The following is a 19,199-nucleotide window of genomic DNA, read 5'->3' as shown; positions in this document are numbered from 1 at the left end:
AAGATAAAATCTTGTAGTTCACTGCACCCTTTATGCAGTCATGTTAAATAAGTGAGAAGGAGATGAACAAATACTGAATGCTATCATTCATTCATTCATCTATGCAACAGAGACAAGACAGGGGAATAGATGGCATTAGAAAATGACAAACTCTTGGCCTGAAATTACAAAATCAATTACTAAGTAGTGAGGGAAGAGGGAAAAATGAAGTTTGACAAAACCGGGGTGGTAGATCATGGCATTTTGGTAGAAGTATTGCACATTATAGTAACTTTGTACACTAATGCTATAAAATTAAACATTTTTTAAAAAGAGAAAAAAAATCCTCTGAAATCAATCCAAATTTAAGTAGCTTGGGAAGTTTTCTTCTAAAAGCCATGAAGATAGTGCCATTTCATTGATGTAGTTCTATTTTGGTTTCAGAAATTTAAAAGATTATCTGCTTAAATATTTATGTTAAATCAAAATATATTCATAATATTTATATATTAAATTGGAAAAGTACCTAGTTTTCACATATCCATTTCTCCCTGCTCTTGACTTCTTGACCACCAAGAATATTTTAATCATTATGGTTTTGCCTTTTCTAAGTTGTGATAAGTGGACACAAATAATGTGATTGGACTCAAACCTTTTCAGATTGACTTTTCTTTTTAATTTGACTATATGTATTTAAGAATCACTGGTGTCTTTTTTTGGCTGATAACTATTTTTTTTTTATCATCAAACATCTACTTATTTCCTCAAATGTTTTTTATAATTTTTGGGGTCAAAGACCATTCATATGTTTGCATTTAAAAACTCACACCAAGGAATGGGTGGGAAGATTGCCAGGTGAGATGAGAATGAAACCAGTAACCCTGGGCTGTCCTGCAGCAACTTGGTGGCACCTCTGTTGGTACTGAGCTACTTGAACCAAACGTGACTTGCTCTATCTAGAGATGCCTCTTAGTAAGTTTTCATCAAGCTACTCACAGTTGAGCAAGTTTTAGAGTTAGAAATTACTTTTTTATACAGCAAGAGGAAAAATGAAAACCAGGAATATGAAAAGTGATTGTCTCAAAAGGTCCCTCTCAAGCCCCAACAATGTACCAATGTCCATGGCTGGTCTGTTGTCCATGGCTAGATGTAGGAGTGCGGGGAGAAGCTTTACCCTCTCATACACAAATGGAACAGTCCTCAACAAACTTTCATTTTTCAACTCTTCAGACCAAGAACTCAATTAGTGTCCACTGATTCCCTCTAACACTGTGTGAAACTGTATATTTTTTATTTTTGGTTTTTGGGCCACACCTGGAAGCACTCAGGGGTTACCCCTGGCTCTGGGCTCAGAAATTTTTCCTGGCAGGCTTGGGAGACCATATGTGATGCTGGAATCAGAATCCAAGTCCTTTCTGGGTCTGCAGCATGCAAGTCAAATGCCCTGCCACTGAGCTATCACCCCAAACCAACTGAATAATTCTTTACTGGGAGCAGAACTTATCCATAAATAAATTGTCAAGTAAAGTTATAACAATGAATGCCTATGACTGAATTTGAACTCACAACCTCTGCCCAGTCCCACCAGTTCAATTCATCAGGAAATTTCCTGTTTATATGCTGTCAAATGTGACCATTTGCACAAATGCTTTGGCAGCATAGAATGTAGACAACCATATTTTCCATCTCCTATGTTAGCTCTCTCATATTCTGCTTCTACCTGGCCCTAAAGCCAGTGTACTGCAGTGCTTGCCTTTGCAAGAGCAAAGGCACTGCTTGAGAGCTGTGTCTGAATTTCATGGTGATGATGATGTACCAAGAACTTTCCCCAAATCCCAACACATCACTAGTCACATGGGTTTCCTTCAGAAATCTGAGTGTTTCTGAATAGTTTCCTCTGTTTACAGGAGGGCTATCTAGTTACAAGCACCTGTCCTATCTGGCTCACACCTCACATTTTGTATGGCACTTCATGTTTGGTTTGTGAAATAACACCTGTCCTATGCACAGTGAGTGACACTAAGCTGATTCATAGCTCATCACCCTGTTTATTTCTGATAAATAAATGAATGAAGTCCAAGTCAATGTGGAGGCTGCTCTAGTTGGGAAGATGGCAGTATCCACATAAGCTGCACTGCTGCCTTCCCGGAGTTTCAGTAAACTCTGTCTCCACAAGATGGGAGCCATCTGGGAATGGAAGCTGGGCCACTGAAGCACAGGGAGGTGGGAACCAGGTTGCTCCCATGACTAAGTGACTTTGTTTTATACTATTTCTCAGGACTCAGGTGCACACTGACACCTCTATACCTGTAGTTGTGCCACCAAGATCCCACCATAACACAACTGAATCCTTTAATTCAACTGGCCCCACCCTCAACAACTATGTATGATTATCATCCCACAGTGTTTTTTTCTTCATCTTCTATGTATTAGTAAAATCATATGAGACTGTGTTTATTGGGCTCATTTCACTTAGCATAGGCCCTCTGGGCCTACCCTGTTGAAAGAAATTGCTATCACAAAGAAACTTATGGAAAGATACTTCACCCTGGTGGATGGAAAGAATCAAAGCAGTTAATGGGCTTCATACTCGGAACCATATACAGATGTGATGCCATCCCAGTCAGCACCCAGTGCTGTTTGTTCTTCACAGAAACTAAACAAAAACTCTTCAGATGTATTAAATGCTAGGAATGCCAGCTCAAAGATGAGCTGGCAATGGAGATTTGTCTGAAGGGACGACAGGAACCAAGTCAGTGTGTGCTGGGTCCCAGACTTGAGCTCTCTCCCCTCCACATATTTCCTTTTCTTCAAAGATTGCTTGAGTGGGATCTTTCCTGCTGGGGACGAGTGAGGAAGAGTGGGAAGAGGAATGAGTATGATGCTGTATATGGCCTAGCAAGACAATTGGCTTTTGAGTGGCAGATCTGAGGAGGTATTTTCAGCTAACAAACAACACTCGGCTATGATTGGAGAATGATGTCTGATAATGTGTTAGGTAATCATAGACCACAGAGACTCAGGGTCAACAGAGATGTTATATCATAGCTTAATGTGCTGTGGGATACACTATTTATGCTGGGTGTGACACTTTTCATGATGTTTATACACATGATGCTTACACATGTCCTTCTATGCATATGTTCTTCACAATGTGTCCACATCTGTGAATGATCTACTTGGAAAGTTCTGAGCAATGCCATCCTGGGTTCAGACATTTGTGGATAAGGTGAATGGCCTCTACTATGTGCCTCATATTGAAGCTTGGTGACAAGTTTCCAGGAGAGTTTTGAGTCCAGTTTACTCAAGGAGTGACTTCAGTTTTCCAAAATTAAATTATTTCACAAAGTTTATGTTCAAATTCCAAGCATGAGGAAATTATTTCAGAGATGTTGTTCATGGCTGGAAGGAGTGAGCAGAGATTATCACAGTTTAATTCAGGCTATTCTCAAAAAAATTAATCTAATAGAAAAATTATTGCTAAGCACCTCACTTGCTTCAGACTTTGCTATCTGGGACATAGGCCAATCTATTGGGAACATGATATTTATAATCCTTAAAGCAATTTAAGTTCAAATGTATAAACTCAGCATCTTTTTTTTTTTACAGTCTAACTGTATTGATTCACTAAGATCTAGGTTGCTTGGTTAAATGTTTTATAATGATGTGCTTATAAATAGACCCAAACTTTAAACTTGCTTCTTGGGAGTGTGTGTATAGAAAGTCTATTGTTGATATTGTTCTCATGTGAAAAATACTTTAAAATCTTCTACCTGTCACAGGTTGTGTGTTTTGTTGTCTTTGAAATGAAAACTTGCAAGGGAGGAAGAAGGAAGAAGTTTCTGTTTAAGGGACGATGGTGGCAAGCTTAGCACAATTCTGAGGAATCTACACTGTGGGGCACCTATCCACAAGGCTGGGCTGGCATTCAGGAAGTCCAAACCCCCAGGAGATACCTGAGGTGCAGGGATGAGAAGCCCAGAAACTGCCTCTGCCAGGGACCACTGACATGGCAGGTGGGAAACCTGGGAAGTACTACTTGGGGTTCGGAGGGACAAACTTGCACATTCTCTGCAGCTCAGCAGTGGATTCCCAGGGTGCTCAACCCCCATATGTGGAATTCCACAAGAAATGGGCAGAGAACAAGTGGCAAGGATCCTGATTATATTGGGATGTGGCAGGGCATTGTCCTCATCCTGAGAGCAGATTCACAATGCCATTGTATAGCTCTGCACTTTGCCCATGCACCCAGCAGCTCAAAGATTTCTTTTCTTTTTTCTTAAATTTGGCTTGCCCTCTCAAGCTATTTTCTTCTTTGAACGTGAATATCTTTTTCTTTTGGCCTTTCCATTACCGGAGAAATCCATGTCCCCCCTTGAACAAACATGTCCCTCTTTCTTTTTCCTCACATCTTTCTAAGTAAATTTTTATTCGTTTTGGTTTTTGGGCTACACCCAGCAGTGCTCAGGGGCTACTTCTGACTCTGCACTCAGAAGTCACTCCTGGAACCATAGGGGATGCCAGGGATTGAACTCAGAGACCATAGGGGATCCCGGTGGCTGAGTGCAAGGCAAACACTCTCTCCACTATGCTATCACTCTAACCCCTCTAAATTTTATTGAGTAAAAACTATATTGCTTCACTAAAATTTAGATATTTTTTTATTTTTGATTGATTAGCTTGGGGGCCAACTGTGCTCAGGGCTTGCTTCTGCCTCTGCATTTAGGGATCACTCCAGGTAGGCTCAGGGGATTGTGTGGGATGTCAAAGATTGAACCTGAGTGGGCCACATGCCAGACAAATACCTTCCTGCTGTATTATCTCTCTGGCAGCAGATATTCTTAATTGGAGAAAAGCCTGAATGTGCCTGGTAGCTCCTTAGCTCCAGAAGTGACCAGGAGCTCAGTTCCAGGTAGGGGATTCAGGATTTAGCTTGTCATGTGTGCTTGAAACTGTGGGGTGTAGTGTGATGCGAAGGACCAGGAGATGTGTTTCTGTTGCTCTCCCTCAGACACTGGCTCTCATCAGCCCCATAGGACCATGTAACCTCTGCCTGAGCAGCTGGGTGGAGCTTAGCATCCCCTGAAGCTCACACAGGCCCCCAGTGCTGTGAAGGGCAAAGGTGCTCATTCTGCTACATCCTGCACTCTTGGCTTTGACTCCTGATGGTCAGGACAGTCCCACCAGTGCCCTGCTCTATGTCAGAACCCTGAAGGCTCTTCCTCCACCCCGCTGCCCCATCAGGCTTCTGCTTACCACTGCTCCTTTTTTTTTTTAAATAAATAATGTAAAATGAACATGGCAAACCCATCACCTGGCCCATCCCTAACCCACCCTGCTTGTGCCCTTTTCTTCCAGCTGGGACCCATCCAGTGGGGACAAGTAGGGACAGATGCAATGAGGGCCCCAAATCTTTTGCTCTGGCCTGTCCCAAGGATGCTCTAAGATTCTTGGAGCAGTGAACACACTATTTTATTTATTATTTTATTGGCAATATCTTTATTCAAGCACCATGGTTACAAACATGTTTTTAGGCAGGTTTCAGTCATGAAAAGAACCCCCCCTTAACCAATGGAACATTCTCATCACCAATGCCCACCCCCATCTCCCTCCTCTACCACTCCCTGCCTTTGAGATAGGCATTCAATTTCTCTCACTCTACCATTGTCATGATATTTGTCAGTGTAGTTATTTCTATAACTAAACTCAGCACTCTTTGAACACACTTTGGGTTCACAGGCCTTCCTCCCTGCAAAACTTACAATTTTGTTCATTGGTTCTTGCAGTCACCCAGAATTAAAGGCAAGCAAAATGACAGAGATCTGGGTGCCTCTTCCAAACCTGATGAGCCACAAGTGTGAATAAAGAGGGTGGTTGCCTCCATTCTTCATGCTTAGTATTTCTGTAAAGAAGAGCACTGTAGGGTGCTCCCTAGCTCCTCTCCAGAAAATGCAGCACCCAGAGAATGGTTTGCTCTAGAATATTCTGTGCAGCTGATTTATACTTGCCTTGAGAATTAGAGAGAGGGGAGAGAGAGAGAGAGAGAGAGAGAGAGAGAGAGAGAGAGAGAGAGAGAGAGAGAGAGAAGTTAAATGTAAAATGCAGGTGGGAGTGGGAGGGGAAACTGGGGATGTTGATGGTAGGAAATGTGCCCTAGTGAAGGGTGGTGTACATTCTATGATTGAAAAAGTAAAATAATTTAAAAAAGGGAAAAAAAGAAAAAGTAAAATAAAATAAAAGCAAAAGAGGATGACCTTCAAGAAAGCATTCATGAAATATAAATACTATATTGTAGTAACAATTTAAAAATAAGGAATCTCAGTATAGAGCAATGCCCAATGATCTCTGTGGCTTATTATTAAGTGAAAAAGTATCATGCTGTTCTTGTGCTAAGACCCTTAGTTATAGGGGCCAGAGCAATAGCACAGCAGGTAGAATGTTTGCTTTGCATGTGGCTGACAAGGGTTCAAGTCCCACATGGTCCCTCCAAGGAACACTGGAATAACCCCTGAGCGCAGAGCCAGGAGTAACCCCTGAGCACTACTAAATGTGACCTCCACCCCCAGAAGACATGTTAAATATGACATCTCAATAAATATATATAGTTGCTCTTAAAAAATATTATTCTTGGGCTGGAGTGGTGGCACAGAGCAGTAAGGTGTCTGCCTTGTCAGCTCTAGCCTAGAACGGGCAGCAGTTCCATCCCCCAGGGTCCCAAATGTTCCCCCAAGCCAGGAGCAATTTCTGAATGCATAGCCAGAAGTAACCCCTGAGCATCACCGGGTATGGCCCAAAACAAAACAAACATATATATTCCTTGTACATGAGGCCTGAGAGATAGCATAGTGGTAGGGAATTTGCTTTGCACGTAGCTGATCCAGGAAAGATGGTGGTTTGAATCCCGTCATCCTGTAATGGTTCCCCAAGCCTGCCAGGAGTGATTTCTAAGCACAGAGCCAGGAGTAACCCCTGAGTGCCACTGGGTGTGACCCAAAAACCAATATATATATACATATATATGCATATATATAATATACATATATGTATAAATATATATCTATATATTGTTCCTTGTACATTTTTCCCACTACTTATGCAAGGAAGCAAAAACCATTACAGTCCACAGGATCATAAGTGTGGTTTTGAGACAGTTGGGGCTATTTTATCAGATCTCTTTTCAGTCTAATTACACTGTTAGAAAATCAAACTATCCAAATCTGTGAATATGCAGACATGCACATACACAGGGCCCCACCCTATGGTCTGCACATGTGCATCTGGAGGGAGGTGGTTTCCTTGCACAGAATTCCAACTGGCGAAGGCCCACCTGCGAGCATTGCGATGTGTAATCCCAATACCAACATAATAAAATGAAACCCAATAAAGCACCAGGAAAGTGAAATCCCCCCTCAGTTTTATTTCCCAGCGGTCTCCTTGACGAGTTTCCCCATGAAACAGATTTGAAAGCTAAATGATCCCCCCACCCCCCAAGTTCTGTTGCAGGGAGCACAGTAATAAACTGAGAAGGCGCTTGCAATGTGGACAAATCAGGCTTTTCAAAGCGCTGCCAAGACAGAGCTGAGGAAATTAAAGTCTGTTTTCTGAATTCTGGCAGAATGTCGGAGGGAAGAGAGTCATTTGTGGAAAGCAGATAATCCCCTTAGAATGCTGTTGGGGCCCTGGGCTCAGCCCTGCCTCAGCCCCCCACCCCAAGATAGACAGCCCTCCCCCACCCCGTTGCACTGGACCCTTCTTTAGGCCTAGCACGGATCCAAGCTGAAAACTCACCAACTGGGTACCACCCCTGCATTCTGCCATGGCTGAGTCCAGCCAGCAATGGTGCAGAGTCCTGGGGCAAGGTGGGGGTGCCCGCAACATTCCACTAATTTAGACTTTCTGGGGATTGCATCATGGAACACAGAATTGAGGTGTGTGTGTGTGTGTGTGTGTATGTGTGTGTGTTTATGCATTGCGATATCAGCTTCTCTCATAAGACTCCTTTCTTATTTAAAAAATTACTTAAGGGGCCAGAGAGGTGGCGCTAGTGGTATGGTGTCTGCCTTGCAAGCGCTAGCATAGGATGGATCCCGGCGTCCCATATGGTCTCCCCAAGCCAGAAGCGATTTCTGAGCGCATAGCCAGGAGTAACCCCTGAGCATCAAACGGGTGTGGCCCAAGAACCAAAAAAAAAAACAAAAACCTTAAATACAGTGGTTATTATTGCTTATAATACAATTTCCTCGGCACACACAGGGTTGCTCATGATTTTTTTTCAGTTACAAAGATGTTCGACTGAGTTTCAATCAATGTCCAACACTTTTCACTAGTGCAAATTTTCTGCCACTAGTGTTTCCAGTTTCCCTCCCACCCTTCCTCCTGCCCTCTCCCCTGCCTGCTTCTGGGACAGGCTTTTCTTTTCTTTTCTTTTCTTTTCTTTTCTTTTCTTTTCTTTTCTTTTCTTTTCTTTTTTCTTTTCATTTCTTCTTCTCCTTCTTCTCCTTCTCCTTCTCCTTCTTCTCCTTCTCCTTCTCCTTCTTCTCCTTCTCCTTCTCCTTCTTCTTCTTCTTCTTCTTCTTCTTCTTCTTCTTCTTCTTCTTCTTCTTCTTCTTCTTCTTCTTCTTCCTCCTTCTCTTCCTCCTCCTTCTTCCATCTTCTTTCTTCTTCTTTTCTTCTTTCTTCTTCTTTCTTCCTCTTCCTCTTCTTCCTCCTTCTTCTTCTTTCTTCCCCCCTTCATTTTTTTTCTTTTAGAAACTGTGGTTTGCAATATTGTTACTGAAGGGGTACCGTGTATATCACTTTATCTTCTTTAAGCAGCCATTTCTTGTCCAGTGTGATTATGGTAAGAAACTTGTCACAGGGGCCGGGTAGGTGGCGCTGGAGGTAAGGTGTCTGCCTTGCAAGCGCTAGCCAAGGAAGGACCGCGGTTCGATCCCCCGGCGTCCCATATGGTCCCCCCAAGCCAGGGGCGATTTCTGAGCACATAGCCAGGAGTAACCCCTGAGCGTCAAATGGGTGTGGCCCAAAAAAAAAAAAAAAAAAGAAACTTGTCACAAAGTGGGGCAGTTTAGTTTAGGGCAGCAGAGAAGGGGCCATTATGACAGTGATGGTTGAAAAAGAACATTCTGTAAAACCCCTTTCTTCATATATATATTTCTTCATATATATATATGTTTTTGGGTCACACCCATTGACACTCAGGGGTTACTCAGGGCTATGAGCTCAGAAATTGCTCCTGGCTTGGGGGGCCATTTGGGATGCTGGGAGATCAAACTACAGTCCATCCTAGGTCAGTCACATACAAGGCAAAAGCCCTACAGCTGCGCTACTGCGTTCTAGTCCCTCCTTCTCTTTAAAAAATTTTAACTTAATTTAATAACCATGACTTCCAAAGTTACTGACAGTTATGTTTAAGACATATAATATTCTCCTACTGATCCCCCAACTGTGTCAATTTCCCTCCAGCCAGATCCCAGGCTCTATTTCCTACTCTGACAGGCACCTTACCAAATTTGGTGGTTGCAACTTAGATCTAGAACATTCAATGTTGTCGCCTCAAGACTCAAGACTCAATACCCCCTTCTTGAAGGGCCATGTGTCCAATTGAGGAGGTGACAGGCCTGAGTGTAGGTAGGATCCTGGTCTTGTTTCTTAGGGATGGGGTCCCAGGCAATGCTGGGATGCACTGTGGTCTCTCCTTGAGATACTCAGCCCATCACACTGGACAGTCCAGAGCTAGAGCCCTGCAGTATAGAACTGTTCAGTCCACACTGCTGCCAATGGTGATGTTCAGGATGCCAGGCAGTGCTGGGAACTAACCCCTGTGCCATGACCCCCATCTTTCCCCCAAGGACTTCATGGCCCCAAGTACAGGGAAGCTTCTAGAATCACATTGCTTCTGTTAGATCATCTCAGAAGCTGGTTCCAGGGTGGGGGGAGGGGAGGGATTATGTTGGGAGGAACCATCTCTTGGACCAGGACCCAGGAGGGAGCCCTTGGTCTTCTCTGTGATCCTTTCCTGGGCAGGGGTTTTGGGCAGTGGGAGTACAGAGCAGGGATGGGAGTGATCTTCTCTAAGATGGCATCACTTTCTTTCTCTGCTGATGACAGTCATTCTTTATTCTCTGGCAGTTCCCTCATACCATACCTCTCATTGTGAGAAACTGGATTATGGGCTATTGGATTAGGAGATACTGGATTATGAAGTAGTAAATTAAGGTGTACTGGATTTTGGGATACTAGGTTATGAAATACTGTATTATAAAATAATGATTATGGGATACTGGATTATGAGATAGTGGATTATGAGATGCCATATTATGGGATACTGAATAATGATATACCAGATTATGGAATAGTGGATTCTGAGATATTGAATTAGGGAGCACTGGATTATGGGACACCAGATTATGCAATACTATATTATAAAAATACCGGGTGCTGCTCACTTCCTGAGCAGGGTTGCCTGTGTATTATAGGATAATATGTATCCCATAATATTGTATTATGGGATAATAGATTATGGAATATTGGATTGTAAAGTAGCATATTGTGCGATATTGAATTATGAGATATTGAGTTATGGGACTCCATATTATAGGCTACTAGATTATGAGATTATGACATTCACCACCTGAGTAGAGTTGTCCAATGCCTGAGAGTACAGGAGTCATTTGGTAGTGCCATGCCTCTTGGAATAGTTGAGAGTTTGTGCTATTGGTCTGGGAAGTGCCTGTAAAGATCTTAAAAGGGGCTGGAAGGTCAGTACATCTCAGGCTCTGCTTCCAGCACCTGGTGCTGTGAGGCTCACTAGGGAGAGATCCTGGTGTGTGAGGACTCAGATAAACTCTCAGCCGGTGGGTGGAGACATAGGACAGGTAGATGGATGGTGCTTGCTTTGTTCACACCTTGCTCTGGCTTTGTTGTAAAAGGAATTTGCTCAATCAAGCAGACAAGACAGATATGGTGGGAAAACATGGAGATCTTTATTTACATGGGTTCATCAGTTCTGTGAGCATAGGACAAGCACCTGGTACCTTAGACAAAATTCAGGGACTTTAAGAACCTTTAAGTTTTATAGGGAACGAGGGCAAATGCCTCATGATCCTACATGTAATAAAGCAAATATTATCTTGACCACAGGGAGTGTCAAACATCAGCTCTCCTTAGCTTGGAACAGGGAAATTTATGTCAAGAGCAGACAGGGAGGGAGGGCATCATTGTGACCTTCCACCCACAAAGGTCATCCCAAGAGGCAGACAGATGGGGACATCTTCAAACCCCCACCCTAACAGGCAAAATAATTCAAAGATTGCAAGTTATGGGAGGCTGAAGCACAGCCTTTGCCTTCCATGTTGCTAACCCAGGTTCAATCCCCAGCACAGATGGTCTCCCAGGGCCTGCCAAGAGTAATTTCTGAGTACAGAGCCAGGAGTAACCTCGAAGTACCACCAGGAATAGCCCCAAAAGAAAACAAAATGATTGCAAATTGTAAAATCAAAGCTACCAATACGGAGCCTAAATTTTCATGATAATGTTTAATCCCTGGCTCTGTAGGGTCCCCTGAGCACTGCCTAGTGTGACCTGCGAGCATAGATCTAGGAGTAAGCCCCGAGCACTGTGAGGTATATAGGTGTAATCCATCTTCTCCCCACACACAAATTAAAAACAAATTAATCTACAATCAGAACATTTTCCAAAAAGGGGAGGGCTGAAGGGATAAGGTAGGGAGTAGGTTCTCACTTGTCTTGCAGGGCAGTAACCAGGTCTGGTGGTTTCTTCCTCCCTACCTGCCACCCTCTCCTAGACCTTTGTCCCTGCACAGTCCTCTAGGGGACGCCCCATACCAGACACCATGAATGTGCAGGGAGCCAGCTTCCCTTTCCAGTTCTGACAATGTAGGCGGATGCCAAGACTGTTCTTGCATTATGTTGTTATGTTTCTTCTCCTGCTATCAAGCACCTCCAGCTTGCTGACACAGGCACAGCATTCATTGTACATTAATAGATTAATTGGAAGCCCAGGCTGTAGCCGGGTGATTAATAGCTCTGGTCTTGGCTGGACCTACAGCCTGTTCTAATGAGCCAGGCTCTGATCTCTGGGAGGACCCACCCGCCAGGAAGCTCTTTCATCACTGTCTTCACCAATACGGAATCCTGGGCCTCTGGGAACACACCCTGATGTCCCCTCACTGGCCCTGGGCAGGACAGTGGTTGCTGTCTTGAGCTCCTCCATGAGCTGTTGAGGTGGGATGTGGCCTCCACTTGCACTCCGGAGCCACACATAGCTCTTGGGTCAATACAGAAACAGCTTGGCAAAGTGGCAGAGTCACATGTTGAGCTAGATAATGATGTGGAGTCAGACATCAGCTGGGGGAAACTGAGTCACACCAAGGCAGATGTGGAGGTAGGTGGTCTTTGCGATGATAATTATTATTTGAGGAGGAGAATTAGGCCACGGCCAGTTGTGCTCAGAGCTTATTCTTGGTAGGTTTAGGGGAGCAGATAGGGTGCTGGGGACTGAACTGGGGTTGGACATGCCCAAGACAAATGCTGCACCTGGCACCATTGTTGAGATTGTGGACTGTATGTCTCCCCTAGTCCCATGTCTGGGTGGTCCCTGTATGTTATGGCCATGTTATTCTCTCATGTCCTTCACTGACCACTACTGTCCCCACCTCCTCACCAAGGTTCCTCCTGACACTGTGTCCTTCATGATTCTAGCACTGCATGGACACAGCCTTGTGCCAAGACCCTCAAACCAGGTTGAGGAACACCAAAAGCCCTGTCTGCTGAGACACTGGGCTTGAAAAGTCAGGTGTACAGTGACTAGCAGAATGGAAGGTGGGGGACTGTATTTGGAAGGTCTGTGGGCTGACGAAAGGGAGAGGTTGCTCCAGAAACTCTACCAGAATAAGGAGTGGGGGGGTTGCTCCAGAAATTCTACCAGAATAAGGGGTGGGGGAGGTTGCTCCAGAAACTCTACCAGAATAAGGAGTGGGGGGGGGTGCTAAAAAATGGAGTCCAGGGAGAAGTTTGGTGGTTCAGAGATAAGATCAGGGGTCTGCCAGGAGAGACCCAAGTATTCTGTTTTACAGCAGAGATGCCCAGCTTAGTATCCAAGAAACCATTTGGGAAGGTGACCCATGGGTATCCTGGCCAGAGCTGAGCCAGGCAGCAGAACAAGTGAAGGGGTGGCCAGTGCTGAGCACCAGGAAGCATTTGTTTCTCCCCACACAGGTGTGGTCTTGCCCTCCAGCTGCCTTTTCCTTGGCCACATCAGCCCTCTCCCTTCCACATCTACTCGAATTGCAAGGATGGGGTTGAGGCTGGAGTGGGCACAGCTTGCTCAAGTGGTCAAAGTGAAGATGGAGCAATGACTCCCCATCTCTTTCCCCCAGGCATGGAAGGGACTATCCAGAGAACCCACAGGCTAAGAGCTCTAAGCTCTAAGCTCAGCTCTAAGCTCTCTAAATATCCTGAGATTTGGGGCCCCAGTACTAGACTGTTGGGAGACGTTGGAGATGGGAATACCAGGCAGTGTCTCCATCAATGGCTGCACTATAGTCAAACAGGGTTCTCATGGGCAGATACTCACTGCTGAGTTAGGTGTACCTTGACAGAGAAAGAAGAGACAGAGGGAGACAGTGAGTAGCTGGGTAGGGGCCAGAGACCAAAGGCATCATTTTCAGTTTTGTGTTGTTGATGTTGTTGTTGTTTGGGGGCTACATGCAGCAGCATTTAGGAGTTACTCTTGGCACTGAGCTCAGGAATCACTCCTGGTGGTGCTTGGGACCCTATAGAGTGCCAAGGATCAAACTTGGGTCGACTCTGTGCAAGGCAAACACCCTCCCTGCTTAGCTATCATTTCAGTCCAATAGCTAGATTTTACTAACCAAGAAACCAGAATTACAGAAAAGATTTTTTAAGTCTAAATTGGGTTTTTCCTCGGTGTCCTCTTTGTTATGATTTGCAAGGATTTGTGAATTGTAGATACAGCTCATGGCATCACTAGCCCTGCCTCCCGTCTTCCAAACTTCACCCCATCTTTTTTGTTTGTTTTTTGTTTTTTCAGGCCACACCCGTTTGATGCTCAGGGGTTACTCCTGGCTAAGCGCTCAGAAATTGCCCTTGGCTTGGGGGACCATATGGGACGCCGGGGGATCAAACCGCGGTCCTTCCTTGGCTAGTGCTTGCAAGGCAGACACCTTATCTCTAGCACCACCTCACTGGCCCCTCACCCCATCTTTCAATTTGCCCTTTGGGAACCTTCCTGTCTCACCTACACTCTGCACCTTCCCATTGTTGATGTCTGGCTTTGCTCACTCCAAGCTCCATTCAGGCTCTTCTCTCTTCTTCCAGATCAATAATTCCCTAATGATCTAGCTTTCTCAGATTTCTTCTCCTAATTACCATGCAGAGTCTTAAGAATTGTAAGAAAGACCAATAAGTTATTCGGCCTAAGTAATTTTTGGAGACACCTTTTATGTTCTCTTTCAGGGCATAGTTCAGAACTTGCCTGTCTTCCTCTTTGATTATTAAGTTAGTGGTCAGTATTGCCTCATAAGTGAATACATGGCTTTTTAAGTTGTTGTTTGTTTGTGTTTGGACCACACCTGGTTGTGATCAGGAGTTAATCCTGGCTCTGCACTCAGGCATCACTTCTGTTGGGCTTGGGGACCATACGGGATGCTGGGGAACAAACTCAGGATGATAGCATGTAAAATAAAAATCCACGAGTTGTAAGATCATCCCCCACACGTTGTTCTAACCCCTTAAACTGATGGGTCTAGCAGGGGTCTCAAACTCATGGCCTGCGGGCTGCAAATGGCCCTCCGGTCAACATTTTGTGGCCCTCCCCTAGAGGAATCTTTTTTTGTTTTTGTTTTGTTTTAGTTGTTTGGGTCACACCCCCCAATGTTCAAGGCTTTCTACTGACTTTGCACTCAAGGATCACTCCGACTTTGCCTCCTGCGGCTCGCAGGTAAATTGAGTTTGAGACCCGCGAAACAGCATAGTGGTGAAGAAACAATAATCCAAGCCAGTCAGGAAAGATCCATAAAGCCAGTTTGCTTTTAATGTTGACCTCTCTCTGCCTCAGCCATAAGCCAGAACTGAATTTTCTTTATTATTTCAGTACAAAATCTACAAGGACAGGGCAAGGCAGAGTGATCCAGGTGGGCTTTTATATACCAAAGGAGAGATTTATGAGAAATAGGAAGATGGGGGACCACCTTTGTTTGGGTTAATAGCTGCATGTCATCTTACAACTGCATGTAAATCAAATGCCCTACACCTGCTGTTCAATCCCTCTGGCCCCAATAAATGATTTTTTTAAGCACTAACCACCTAAGCAACAACTGAAGGTCATATTGTCCTGGCCAAAATGGGTCCACAATGAGACTAGTACAGGGGTCTGGGGTATGGGAAGATGCTCTGACCTGTCCTTCTCCTCTCAGCCCCCTTCTAAGTGCTAAGACACAGAATAATTTGTGGGCTTATCTGGCTCTGATAAGCCCAGACTTGGTGAGCTTTGAATCTTGTGTAAATTTGAAGTGAACAGGATGGACCCTAATGAAGTCAATTTTTCCCAACAAGGAATAATGGAACCAGGGTGTGTCTCTTTCTCCCTGTTCCCACCTCTGTGGCTTTCTCCCAGGCAGAATCTAGAATCTAGCCTGACTTTCTCACTGACTCAGCACCCAAAGCAGGGGTCAGGATCTAAGAGAGAGTGAACAGAGGAAGATTCTGATTGCTGCTCCCCAGGATCCCTTGTCTGCACCATCTCAGCCAGTCAGATGCCTGTTGCACATCTATGATCCATGAGCTAGAGGGAGGGACCAGGGGATTAGGGTCACCCCTGAACATGCACACAGCTCCTCGTCACTAATCATCAGAGAGATGCAAATCAAAACAACGATGAGATACCACCTCACACCACAGAGATTGGCGCACATCACAAAGAATGAGAACAATCAGTGCTGGCGGAGATGTGGAGAGAAAGGAACTCTTATCCACTGCTGGTGGGAATGTCGTCTAGTACAGCCTCTATGGAAAGCGATATGGAGGTTTCTTCAAAAACTGGAAATTGAGCTCCCATTCGACCCAGCTATTCCACTCCTAGGGATATACCCTAGGAGCACAAGAATACAATACAAAAACCCCTTCCTCACACCTATATTTATTGCAGCACTATTCACAATAGCCAGGCTCTGGAAACAACCAAGATGCCCTTCAACAGACGAATGGCTAAAGAAACTGTGGTACATATACACAATGGAATATTATGCAGCCATCAGGAGAGATGAAGTCATGAAATTTTCCTATACATGGATGTACATGGAATCTATCATGCTGAGTGAAATAAGTCAGAGGGAGAGAGAGAGAGACGCAGAATAGTCTCACTCATCTATGGGTTTTAAGAAAAATAAAAGTCATTTTTGTAACAATCCTCAGAGACAATTAGAGGAGAGCTGGAACACCAGCTCACTCCATGAAGCTCACCACAAGAGTGGTAAGCACAGTTATAGAAATAACTACACTGAGAACTACCATAATCAAGTGAATGAATGAGGGAACTGGAAAGCCTGTCTGGAGTACAGGTGGGGGTGGGGTGGGATGGAGGGAGATTTGGGACTTTGGTGGTGGGAATGTTGCACTGGTGAAGAGGGGTGATCTTTATATGACTGAAACCTTATCACAATCATTTATGTAATCAAGATATTCAAATAAAGAGAAAATAAATAAATAAATAAATAAATAAAGAACTGAGGAAGAGTCCCTCAAGGTTCCAGAATAGATGACGGGATAAAAAACAAACTGTAGTATGCTTACACAATGGAATACTACTTGCCTGTAAAAAATTATCAAGTCATGCAATTTGCTACAACATGGATAGATCTGGAGAGTGAATCAGTGAATTTCACTGAGCGAATCAGAGGGAGAGAAACAGATTCAGATGGTCTTTCTCACATGTAAGATATGAGGAAACTTCCCAGGGGAATAGCGATTGCCTGACAATAGAAACAAGAACAGAACTGGTTTTCAGTAGGAAGATGCCCACTGGGGCAGGGAGAAGGTTGAGGGCTAAGTTTTGAAGGGAACACCAGGACAGTTCTGAAGGGGAAAGTTGGCAGGCTGGGGGGGGGGGTACAAGAGGGCAACAGAAATTGGCAGAGGATAGTGGGCAGCATTGCTGAAGGCACTGGTGTGGGGACATTAGGTGCCTGAAACTCCATCACAAATATCTTTATGACTGTCACTCATGAGGATTCAATACAGAATAAATAATGAAAAAATAAACTGGAGAGGTCATGTGGCTTATCATTTAGTACCAAAGATACAAAAGGTACACAAAAGAAAAGGTCAACAGTGAATGTGAGGACAAGGAAGGGACAGGTGTGTGTGTATGTGTGTTTGTATATGTGGATTATGTGTTTGCATGTGTATGTTTGTATATATGTGTGTATGCATGTGTTTATAATGTATATGTTTATACATGTGGATTTGTGTGGATTATGTGTGTATGCATGTATGTATATCCCTATGCGTGTGCATATATTTGTTGTAAGGTGTCTGCATGAGTGTATATGTGTGCATATGTATATGTGTGTATGTGTATATATGTGTGTTTGTACATGTGTATATATGTGTATTATTTGTGGGTATATGTGTGTTTGTGTGTATGAGCACAGAAGCTCTGAGCTGGGTTCTAGAGAGCAAGGCCCTTGTTGACCAATTCTGGGTAGGGAAGGGTATTGTTGGTGGAATTTGAACTCCTTATTGTTTCTGAGTCCACAAATAGCTCCCAGAAAGATAAATTAAATCCCATTCTTCCATCCCCTCTTCTGGGGGAGACCCTGGTAATAATATCCGGAGTAAATAATCAACACAGACAAAAGATTAGGGGACCAAAGGTTCAGCAAAGAGAGTCTTTTGTCAGTCTGTAGCCAGCTCCAAAAAGCAAACTGAACCAGCCATCAGCTCTGGCAAAAAAGCCCCTTATGCCTCCCCAACAAGCTATTTTATTCTTTCCTTAATCGCCCCCACCTGGAAGATCCAGGTGGGATGACAGGCAAAAACAATATTATAAAAAAATACACAACAGGTGTTACTTTTGCTGGTCCTGGAGTATCTCCTGATCTGAGAAGGATCCCACAATCAACCCCACATGCAGTGCTGCAGGGTGATGTCTAGGGACAACACAGAGTGAGGGTACTGCAAAGAAGCTGCCAGGTGGGGTCTAGCGCTGGATTAGACAACTCTTCTCTGCTGTGCTGGCTCGAAACAACCCCCAAGCTGCATGTTTGTGATTTTTTGGCTCTGGTTTGGTTACAGGAGAAGCACAGTGGACAAGACCCAAAGCAGATAGGGTCTGAGGGGAGGGCAGTGCCACAGAGCAGCCCAGCAGAGATCTGGGGCCCCTCATTTCATCCTACATCCCTTCTCCATTTTTGTGTGCCTCTGTCCCTGGGCCATGTCTGCCCTCTGCACCCCAGAAGCTTTGCCTGACATGCAAGTAAGTGCCAGGGATCATTGTTGAGAGGAAACAGCTGCGTCCCCAGGACCTGAGAGTTACTCATCTCTGCCCATGATCTCAGAAGAACACGTTTGTGCTGAGTTCATAATACTGCAGGCTGGAAGCCCATGAGCTTGGGGGAAACACGTGTCTACAGAGCTCACAGTCCTACGGGCAAGATGGTGGAGGCTTCTAGGCTGGGTGAGCTAGCTTTGGAGGGTTCTCTGTGTAGACACAGCTGTAAGAGATGTCTCGGACAGGACAACAGTCCTGAACAGGGCCCCAGAGCAGCACTGTCTGCCAGAGCGAATGACTGTCCAGCCCCATAAGGTAAGGTGAGATAGAAAAGGTTTACCTGCCTGTCAGAGACAAAACCCTGAACATGGGGAAGCTGAGACAGGATGGCCAGCAGGGTCTAAGACATTCTCCTGCTGGTAAACAAATGTAGAATTGACTTTCTATCTAAGATTCATAAGCAGAAGCTATTGCACAGCGGGGAGGACATTTGCCTTGTGTAACTCCACCCTGGATTTAGGTGTAGCTACCTGAGACCCACCCATTTCTGGGAGGGGTCTTGGGAACAGGATATTAGGTGTAACCATACCTGCAAGACCCCGCCCATTCTGGGGAGTGGTCTTGGAAAAGGTAGATAAGCTTTGAGCCAGGGGATTAGGGCCTCTGCCCTGCTGGGCTCTCTGGCTTTTGGG

This window comes from Suncus etruscus, chromosome 2 (assembly GCF_024139225.1).
Source record: "Suncus etruscus isolate mSunEtr1 chromosome 2, mSunEtr1.pri.cur, whole genome shotgun sequence".
Classification (NCBI taxonomy): Eukaryota; Metazoa; Chordata; class Mammalia; order Eulipotyphla; family Soricidae; genus Suncus; species Suncus etruscus.
Note: the sequence above shows the minus strand (reverse complement) of the source record.